An 11,662-nucleotide genomic window follows, 5' to 3' on the forward strand; every position below is an offset into this window, starting at 1 on the left:
CTTATTAAATTCCAGTAGCTTCCAAATGCCTCTGGAAACAAATATTAAATTCACTATTTGGCATTGAAAGCCCTTCATGATCTAGCTTTCTCCTACCTTTCCAGTCCTCTTACACCTCCTTCCCTCCCTTGCCATGTGCTCTTTGATCCAGGAACATTGCTATTCTTTTCTGGTTGTCCCCCATGCCTGGAAACTACTGACTTCCCTGGCTTCCTGTAAGTCTCAACTAAAATTCCACATTCTGCAGGAAGTCTTCCTCTTAATTCTAGTGCTTTCTTTCTTTTAATTACAGTTGTCTCTCAACATTCATGGGGTTTGAGGCACAGGACCCCAGCAAATGTGACAAACTGAGAATTACTCTAGACTCCAACCCCAAATTTTATTTTTAATAATTATGATCACATTTTTTTGGTGAGGCAATTGGGGTTAAGTGACTTGACCAGGGTCACACAGCTAGAAAGTGTCAAGTGTCTGAGGCTGCATTTGAACTCAGGTCCTCCTGAATTCAGGGCCAGTGCTATATTCACTGCATCACCTAGCTGCCCCATGATCACATTTTTAAACACACAAAACAACACATTGCACCCATATGTGTTTGTGTGTGTGTGTGTGTGTGTGTGTGTGTGTGTGTGTGTGTGTGTGTGTGGCAGTTGGGGTTAAGTGACTCGCCCAGGGTCACACAGCTAGTAAGTGTTAAGTGTCTGAGGTCATATTTGAACTCAGGTCCTCCTGAATCCAGGGCGCCACCTAGCTGCCCCTTACCCATATCTGTTTCAATGGAGAGAAATGTATCACGGGGTGCAGAGCACCCCAGAAGTTCTCTGGGGCACATCAAGGAACCTTCTCCTTGAGAAACTAAACCAGAGGACAGATAACGCCTAGAGAGATAACCTGAACCAAATCAGACTGAGCTAGCTTCAGATTCCTACCCTTCATTCTGGTCTCCCTAACCCTGGGGAGATAAATTTGGGTGTGGCTGTGGCCTTTGTATTCTGAAGAGGGATCCGTAGCCACCCCTCACCCAATTCTCCCAGCTACCACCAGTGGGGGATGGTCCTCCCTCACTAAAGGAACTTTCCACAGTCAAATGGTAACCCCTCCCCGCATTAGTCTTCTATAAAAGTACCTACCCGTCTCCTGCTCATGGAGATTTGGTACCTCTGAGCCACGTTCTTTGTGCCTATCTCCCCATGAGAAGTCCAAGGATTTCTGTCATGGTTTCCCTCCCCCCACTCTTCCCTTCCCTTGCTCCTAAATAAACTACCACCTTATTCTAACTACTTTTGTGTGCAAGAGGGTGTAATTCTTTAAAGAGGAATTCCTAAGAACCCCAACCCCTAACCAACCCATACCCCATTTTCCCCCTTTACAAATGAGTATCTTGCAAACTATGCAGAGTCTTCACAGTCTCCAGTGTATCTGCAGCAATTGCTTCATAGATTTCCTTCTCCTACAAAAAGCACAAGATATAGCATCAGCTAGGTGCTGCAGTGGATAGAAAGCTGGGCCTAGAGTTCAAATCTGACTTTACACATTTGACAGTTTTGTGACCGGTGAAGTCACTTAACTCTGTCTCAGTGTCCTCATCTATAAAATGAGCCAGAGAAGGAAATGACAAACCACTCCAATATTTTTGCCAACAGAACTCCAAATGGGGTCACTGAGAATCAGACGCGACTGAAAATTATTAAACAACAATAAAATTTAAGATTAGAAGTGAGGAGTTCATCCTGGGAGGGGGCATCTTATAGAATGTAAACTCCCTACCGTGGTAGTTGTTTGATTTTTAAAATTTGGTTTTCCCCAGCACCTAGCATAGTGCCTGTCCCGTAGTAGGCATTACATAAATGCTTGTAGATAGGTTGGTTGGCTGGCTAAAGCTAGATTTAGGAAAGTTTAGGAACGATTAAAGCTGTCCAGAAGAGGACTGGGCTGCCTCAGAAGGAAGTGGGCTTCCCCTCAGTGGAGATTTTTCAGCCAAGGCTGGATGACCGTGTGTTCTCTAAGGGCTTCCTGCTGAGAGAGTTTGGACCGTGTGCCTCAGAAGCCCTTCTAACTCTGAGATTCTGAGAACCAGTCCAACCTGCTTCCCCACCATACCTCAGTTTTACAAATGAAGAAACATGGGTACAGAGAGAAGAAACTTTCCCAAGGTGCACAGGGGTTCAGCAGCAGAGTTGGAACTGGAACCCGTCAATGAACAAAAATCTATTAATCACCTCCTGTGTACCTGGAACTGTTCTAGGACAGTCTCTGTCCCCAGGGTGCTTAGGGTATAACAGGTACACTACTGGCCTCTCAGGCCAAGTTACTGCCACTTCTGTGAATTTCCAGACTCTAGGAGCAAGGCCATTGAGTGGATGTTGGTGGTTGGAAAGAGTCATTGTGGGCTCCAAGGGGAACTGATTTCGTGGAGAACTCCTGGCTCTCAGCTGGGTATAGAAGGCAGCATTCAGCTTGTTCTGTCACTTACTAGCAGTGTGACCTTGATTGAGCTAATTTTCAACTGTTGTTGCTGTTGTTCTCAAAGAGGACCAATGACATCAGGAGGGTGATGTCTTGACTTGAAAGTGAATTGGATTTAAATGAGGCAGGGCTGTGCAAAGTCAACAGCCCCCCTCTCTCCTCTGCAGCCATCTGGGTCCAATGGCAAGATATAGACCAGCACCACTGGAGGTGACCCTGGATGCAGTAGGAGACCTTTTTAAGCTAAGGTCTTTCCCAGGTCTCATTTTGTCTGAGTTAACACCCATTCAGTGATTATGGTTAGGTAAGAAATGAGGTAAAAATGGCCTCTTTTACCTAGTTAAAAAAATCAATCTGGGAGGGGAAGACTCTCAGGGTTTTGGGCCAAAACAGAAACAATTGTTATTTACACTCACTCTGAACTACCAAAACACCAAAAATGATGAAGTGTGGATTGGATTGGGACCTCTTGTGAGCCAGTCAGCCAGAGTCAGAATTATTTGGGTTTAAAGCATGGTCAAGTAGCTCCATTTGAATTCCAGTGGGTTTTACCAAAGCCCAAAATGCTGTATTTCAAGAAATAACAAATGAAACTAAATGGAACAAAAGAGTTCATTGAGAATGTATTCTATCTTTTAATTCTCAACTATATAAAAGAGGAAGAGAGGGCAGCAATGAAGAAATTTAAGCTTTAAAAGCAAAGAGGGAAATTTAGGCCTTAGGAAAAATGTTAACAATTGAGAGCCATCCAATTGTGGAATGGGTTGCCTAGAGAGATAGTGGGTTCCCCATTCCTGGATGTCTTCAAGTAGAGACTGGATAACCTCTTGTTGGGTGTGTAATAGTGGGGATTCCTTTCTGGAAGGGGTTAAATTAAATGGCTGCTGAAGTCTTTTCTAGTTCTTAAATTCCTTGATGGTCTCTGAGGCCCCTTTTAGCTTTGCTTCATATGTTGTCACTAAAAGAGCCAGGAACCCAGAATATAGGCGGTAGGATTCTGGAATGTCTGTGAACAAGGACATAGAAAGGCTGTGAAGCAACTCCAACTTAAAATCATTATTTCAAACCTGTCTATATATACTACCTCAGAAGGTAGTGCCCTGCCTGTTACTGGAAGTATTTAAGAAGAGACAAGATGTCAGGATCTTGTAGCCATGATTATTGCTTCAGATAGGGGTTGGACTAGATGCCCTCTTTAGTCACTTCCAGCTCTGAGATTCTCTGGTTCTACTTTTCTGGACATGACGTCATCTGGGGAAATTATGTCTATGAAAAATACTGTGAATTTATTTCTAGTCAGTGCAAATGAAGTTGTTGTGGAGATTTGGGGCATGTGTGTACTGGCATCTATTATCTATTTTATTTTCAGTGTTGAACAATAAAACGGATTTATGTTTGGAGAGTGAACAAACAGTTCTCTAAATTCCTGGGAACCAGACAGGCCAGAAAATGGCCCAAATGAAACGGGGCGTGGAACAGGGGAAGAGGAAGCAGTGAGAAATTCACTCTGCTTCTTATACAGTTCCTATAATGACAGTCATTCTCACTACTAGGAAGCTTTGTAATCATAGCATAAGTATGTCACATGTATTTCATTTGAGATTCACCATAGTCTGGTGAAGAAGGCAGAACAATGATGATTACCTCTATTTCACAAAGAATAAGGCTCCCTTTTCTAAGGGAAATGAACTGCCAAAGGTCCCATAGGGAGGTGATAGCAAAACTGTGGCTCCTAGGTCCAAATTCAGTATTCTTTTCACCATTTCCCAATGCTTCATGTTTAATTTGTTTTTCTGCATGCCTAGAAATTAGATCTAGATTAATTATGTTTAGATTTTTCATTGTAAGTTTCCTGGAATAGTAAGATCGGTTAGCTTCAATTACTGGGAACCATTACCCTGGAAAATGTTTTATCTCATTGATTAGTCACAATGACAGGCCAAGGAGGAAAGCCAATGCTGGGTACTTAATTGAAGCCAGTGTGATATACTAGAAAAAGCCCTGTACTGGGAATTAGAAGGGCTGGATTCAAAGTCTGACTTTAGCTGTGTGTAATCTTAGCCAAGTCACTTCTCTTTCAGCCTGTGAAATGGAAACCAGAATACCTATCCTACATATCTCAGAGGATGGATGTGAGGAGTACAGGAGGCAATGAATGGATAGACAATGTCCTGGTATCTGGTAATGATCTGTCCAGAGTAGCATTATTGTGTATAATGCTCCTCATATATCAGAATCTCAGAGTTGGAGAGGGGTTCAAAAGTCATCTAGCCTAACCGGTACCTTAACAGGTGTTCCCTCTATGTCAGTTCTATAAGTAGTTGTCCAGTGTCTGCCTGAAGACTTTCAGTATTGGGGAATTCACTACCTAAAAAGACAGTCCATTTAATTTTTTGAGCAGCTCCGATCCTTACTTCAAGTCAAAATCTATCTCCTTGAAATTTCCACTCATTGCATTTGCAATTGGCCCAGAAATGTTAAACAATTTGCTTTCTCTTCTTTGCTTCTTCCTCATCCTTTACACAGGTAGAAAGTAGAAGCTTTAGACTTTAAACTCATACTTTCTGAGGCCCTTGATTCCAAATCTGGTACTCTTCCCATAATACCATGTTGCCAATATTGATATAACCTGAGTGCTAAAGCCCATTGGCATGTGACTTTCTCCTCATTGGTGGAGATTAATGCCCCATGACTGCATGAGTACATTGATCTCCAACAATGAGTTAGTGAAGTTGGTGAGATCTGGAAAGAAAGGATATCCAGTCACTTCAGTGTCTTGTGGTTTGTTTGTTTGTTTGTTTTTGTGGGGCCATGGGGGTTAAGTGACTTGCCCAGGGTCACACAGCTAGTAAGTATAAAGTGTCTGAGGCTGGATTTGAACTCAGGTACTCCTGAATCCAGGGCTGGTGCTTTATCCACTGTGACACCTAGCTGCCCCTGCCACCTAGCTGCCCCATCTTGCGGTTTTGAGGGAGAAGATGGACAATGTCAATCTCACTTCAGGTTGCTGAAGAGAGAAAAAGACTCTGGGAAGAAGCTGACACAAAAGCAACTGTCATCCTCCATCATTTCCTATCTTCAGCTTGCTACACTATACATTTTAGGAAATTTTCCTTTTTGGGTCCAATCTGTTTCTTTTTCTCTTCATTGAACTGAGATATATTTCAATGTGAGAGCTCCTTAAATCTGTATTTTTTTAGTATATATTCCAATATGTATACTTTCTTGATTTCTATTTTGCTATTGATTTGGATAAATGGGTTTCTTTCCTATTTGCTACATGTGCTCATTGTAGAACTGGTATCTATTGGGAAGGGAGTAACAGTGTTGTATATAAAGCTTGGGGTCCTCCTTTCTCCATTAATACTGATAAAAAGTTTAGCTTGAATCTGAAGATCACATCCCCTAGATTAACAATATTTAAGGAAGCAAATAGAATATAATTCTAGCCTACTACCCCCTTTCTCTAAGGAGATCAGAGTAGCCAGTTGTTCTTGGAGTAGCTTGGAGGCCTTGGAGAAGAGTAGGGGGAGTAGATGTTAAAAAAGATATCTGCTGGGGCGGCTAGGTGGTGCAGTGGATAGAGCACCGGCCCTGGAGTCAGGAGTACCTGAGTTCAAATCCGGCCTCAGACACTTAACACTTACTAGCTATGTGACCCTGGGCAAGTCACTTAACCCCAATTGCCTCACTAAAAAAAAAAAAAATTAAAAAAAAAAAAAGATATCTGCTCATGCCCTCCTGTAAGTCACATTGAGACAGTCTATGCCACGTTTCAGACAGAGACAGCCGTGCTACGCTTATATTGAGCTTGCAATATAATTTAATAAGAAGTATTTATTAAATACCAACTGTGTGCTATATGCTAGACACCATGCTAGGTACCAGGGGATACCAAGGCAAATGAAAAATGGACCCTGCTCTGAAGAGGCTTACATTGTACAGGAGTTACAGTGTGTACACAGATAAGGAAGTACAATAAGAATGAGGGATGATATCAGTGGAAAGGACTCTGTATGTGGAACGAGAGTTCTTCCTGGCTCTGAGGAGAGTTCTCTATCCAATCTATTAGCCTGCTACTTCTCTCTGCCATCTTCAAGGAAATCCATAGATTTGGCCTCTGCTATCTGCTAGGCTAGTCTTCAGACAGCATATTCATTATGTCTCTGATATTCTATTCTTTGAAAATTTGCCCATTGTCCTATCCTATTGAGATAGTTTTTTGTTCAATCTCTTTGTCACCTAACCTGTTACTTATCTCTCCCAGCTTCAAGGAAGTCTATAGATTTGATAAGAATACTTTCTATAGTTTTATTCAAATAACTTATACAAACATAAAAGGACTAGTTTCTGGGACATTCTATTAAAGACCCCCCAACCCCAAGTTGATATTGATTACTTTTTATGTCCCTTCATTTAGTTTGTTCTAAATCTATATATATTGTCCTGTAGCCTATATGATTCCCTCTTCTATGATGCAGTCCTCTGGAGTGAATGGTCATTGTATCAGTCACTGGACATGGAGACAGAACCCCTGATTCCTGTCCTGATTCCACCAGTTATGATTAGAGAATAAGGCAAGAGATATAGTATACTTAAATTTTAGCAAAACACTTGACAATTGTCATCTCATACTGCATCGTAGAAGAGGGAATCATAGAGGCTACAGGACAATATATATAGATTTAGAACGAACTAAATGATGGACAAAGTCCATTACAAAGACATGACAGATGCAGAATAATGTGTAGACACATAAATATACCCACATGTATGTGTATATATACATGTTCATATATAGTTCAGCACCTTGAATCTGCCATGTCTCCGTAACATGTATATGTGCATGTGTGTATACATGTACACTTACATATATGGGATGCATACATGCATATACACACACACACATAAAGCTATTGAGGGAATTTGTTTTGCTTTACTATGCATAGTTATTACAGACATTTTTTATCTTTTTTAATGGGGAAGTGAGAGGAAGAGAAAATAGATGTTTGTTAATTTAAAAAATTAGATGTAGAGGTTGGTGCTAGAGTTGTGACAAGTTGTATGTGCTTTCAGATGAGGCCACTGTTATTAGTTTTACTTAATTTTTATTTTGTTATAAAAGATCTCTCCTGAAGTAGGAACAAATGTGTAAATGGCTATAATGTAAAAACAAACACATCAATAAAAAGAAAATAAAATAATAGCCTCTACCTCCTATGGTTGTTGTGGGGCTCAAATTAAATGAAATAATACATGTAAAGTGTTTTTGCCAAAATACTACATAAGTGTTTAAAACACCACAGAAATGTTAGCTATCATTATTTTTAAAGTGCAACAGATCACAGTGATCTGGAGAGGAAGCACACACTTTTCCAGCCTAATTCCAAAGAAAGTGCTGAAAATGTGTTCGTTTGTGTAGGGTGGGTTTTCTGTGCAACTAAAACAAACAGTGTCAAAGCCTGGGCTATTTTTAACCCTGATGTTTTCAATTTAGAGAGAACATTGCTCCAGATTAAGTCCAGGAACATATGTTAAAGTCACCTAATTCAAATAGCAAACCAGATTTCCTGATCTCTGGCAGGTTTGAAGCTAAACCGCTTGCACCTACTATAGGGTCTTTATGTTCCTAGGCAGACAGAGGTCCATCTCTGCACTTCCCGTCTGATGCCAAGAGAGATTCCTTGAAGAGGCTGGGGATGGACTGGGCCTGGACATTTTTCTTCCTAGGCAATGCTGTGTGGTTGAAATATCACAGAACAAGAAGTTCCTGATGTAAAAAATTTGACCTCCGGTATCACTGAGACTGTGCAGGAAAGATTCATGTCTGCAAAATGGCTCTAGATGACTATTCCTGATTTAAAAGGAGCTTTTTAGGTTAAAAGGAGCAGGGGGCAGAGAATCGCTATATAAAAAGATTTATATGAGAAAAATGTGAGGAAACCTAGGAACCAGAAGGGTAAAGCATGATGGAGGGTATTCAGGTGAAAAGTAACAAACAGAAATGATATTGACTTTGGAATATAATGTAGGTCAGCTGGACAGCAAAAGAAGATGGATGAGGAGTTCAGGAAATAAATGGATCACAAGCCTGGCTTGGAGGCATGCTATAGTAGTGATGGGAAATTTTAAGCTGGACATCTGTGGGGGCTTTCTTTCAGCTCAAAGCAGAGGAACTAATAATTTTTCTTGACTTGTCTTAATTATATCATGCTTTAAAAGGTAGAGGGACCCATGAACAGAAAGGCTATTCCCTGAGTGTCATCAACAAGGAAAAACTGGTTTCTTAAATGGCTATGAAGGGAGCTTTATGATGGGGTGGGAATGGGAAATGATTACTCCTAAGAATTCATGGTAAAGAAGGGGAGAAAAAATCTAGGAGCAATCAATTGAGGAATGGCTGAACAAATTGGTATATGAATGTAATGGAATATGGTTTAGTACCATAAGATATGATGAAAAGAATGGTTTCAGTGAAACCTAGGAAGACTTGTACCAACTGATGCAAAATGAAATGGGCAGAGCAAGGAGGACTATTTATCTAATAACAATACTATAAAAATAAATAACTTTGAAAGACTTAAGAACTCTGATAATTGCATTGCTCAGTTATGATTCCAGAGGACTGATAATGAAACTTGCTTCCCACCTCTTCACAAAAAGATGATAGATTAAGGGCACAGAATGAGACACATATATTTCTGAGACTTGTTTCAAGTTTTTCTTCTTTCTTTTCAGTGGTTGAAAGGATGGAAGGGAGAAAAAATGGATTTTTTGTTCATTGAAAAAAAATTAATTTTACAAGGTTGGGTATAGTTTGCCATTTAGTTTAGTCTGGCAGTGGGGAAAGATGTTTTCAAAGGGTTCAGAGAGGGGGCAGCTAGGTGGCGCAGTGGATAGAGCACTGGCCCTGGAGTCAGGAGTACCTGAGTTCAAATGCGGCCTCAGACACTTAACACTTACTAGCTGTGTGACCCTGGGCAAGTCACTTAACCCCAATTGCCTCACTAAAACAAAACAAAACAAAAACAAAAAAAACAAAGGGTTCAGAGAATCAATAGGTAGGATTCCAAGGCTTAAAATTCCACAGGTAAATGCACTGAAGGTAGAAAAGCAGTACTGAGGAAGAGAAAAGGGAGGTTGTCCAAAGAAATTGCTGTGTGGATTCATGAGTAACTATTGTGGACATGAGCTCTGTAATAATTATACTATAGATGTTAGAGCTTCCCTTCTTCACAGGGGAGCAGGACTATGGAGTTACACAACAACCAGCCAATTAGGATTTCTGAGGCTCAGAGGTGCTTGACATACCAGTGATCCTTTGTGAAGTATCCTCTAGGTAAACTTGGCAATGGCTGCAGAGACAGGACCAGCCCTGAACAGCTCAAGGAGGCTTTGAGCAGCAGGACTGGGATTTCCCAGACATCTTATGTCCTGGCTTATATCTGCAGATGTCCTCTTCCTTTACACCCTCTGCCACCCCCTACCCCTTTGAAAGCCTCTAGAAACCATATTCTTTCACCTCTTTTCCCTCTCCCCTTTGAGCAGCCGAAGAATTCTTTCTCTCTCTCTGTTCCCTTGTAGGATCTTCTCTCCCCTACAAGTCTTTTTTTTCAGACAATAAATGCTTTTTAATTGTTGATCAGACTGCTTCATTCCAGGTCCCTTTATAGGCCTAGGGGTCATTTTTAACACTACACACACACACAAACACACACACACACAGGGAGAGAGAATATAAATCTATATGTATATTTTAATTAAGATCTGTCCAGAAAATTTTTTAAAAGGGACAGGTGGTGTATACAAACTTGTGTGAACCAATTCTGAAAGAAAAGTGAAAGGAGTGTGAAAGCCTATAATGAGCTAAGGTTGAAAAGGACAAAATAACTAAGTGCCCCCTTCCAAAGGTTTTTATTATTTCTAACTATATTAGGGAAAGATTACAAACCAAAAAGGGACATAATCCCTACTCAAGGTAGATAGAATGATGATAATGGATTAGGCAGGCTCAACTCTTATTTAGTTGCTATAGAAATTCATCTTTCATTTCATCGTGGCTATAAATGTGAGTTGTGAGCTTTACTTTATTCCTCCAGCCATTAGTGCTCTCTCCTTCCAAAATTTCTAGACAAATGCTCTTTGTCTGACATCTCCCTTCCCACTTCGTTCCCTCTCCTATTGAATAAAATTATGGAGCATTTATATTTTTATTTAAAATTTGCAAAACACTTTATATGCTCTCTCATTTGAAGTCAACAAGCACTTATCCAGCAAGCATTTGATCCTCACAACAATCCTACAATGTAGATATTGTTATTATCCCCATTTTACAGATGAGGAAAACAAAATTGAAAGATAATATCACTTGCCTGGGGCCACACAGTTAGTAAATGTCTGAAGTAGGATTTGAACTCGGGTCTTCCTGACACCAAGTCCAACATTCTATCCATTATGCCACCTCACTGTATCATCCTTATCTGTATTCATGTTGTATCCTCCCTGAAGAATATAAACTTGCAACTTTGTCATTTTCGCCTTTGTTGCTCTAGAGCCAAAGACAGAGCCTTGCATATAGGAGTCATTTGATAACGTTGAATTGAACTGAGTTAAAGGTCCTTCTAACACTAACAGTCTATGTTCTAGTTTTGTGTCCTTCCAACTCTAACAATTTTTGTTTTCTGGTCTAAGACCCCTTCTAGGGCTAATATTTTGTGCTCTATTTTATAGATGGATGCCTTCTCCAGTACTAGCATTCTATCACTCTTTCTCAGACTCAGGGGTTCTGATGAAAGAGAGAAAGCCAGGCTTTCAAATAGCTTGACAATGAAATATTGAAGGAAAACTGCTCAGCGTATTCTATTGAATTAGTGCTCTCTGAAATCCATTTGTTAAATTTCCTATAGATTTGTACCTTTCCAAATGTGATCATTTTATAGTGCCATTGGCAGTCCTCAGAGAGATTTTTACGACATTTGTGTGAAGATACATTCCTTGCTCCCAGACAGATAGCCATTTGAAAACACTATTGCTGAGTTATGAGATCTTAGCCCACAGATCAGATATGGGTGTGGCAAACCGAAAGTAGATTTATATAGCTATGCATGCATAGATCATCTATAACCAGATGTAAAATTAGGTGGACAAAATAGGTATACTATTCAACATAGGAGTGCAACTGTGAATTTTTCATCAG

The sequence above is a fragment of the Dromiciops gliroides genome, chromosome 2 (genome assembly GCF_019393635.1).
Source record: "Dromiciops gliroides isolate mDroGli1 chromosome 2, mDroGli1.pri, whole genome shotgun sequence".
Lineage (NCBI taxonomy): Eukaryota > Metazoa > Chordata > Mammalia > Microbiotheria > Microbiotheriidae > Dromiciops > Dromiciops gliroides.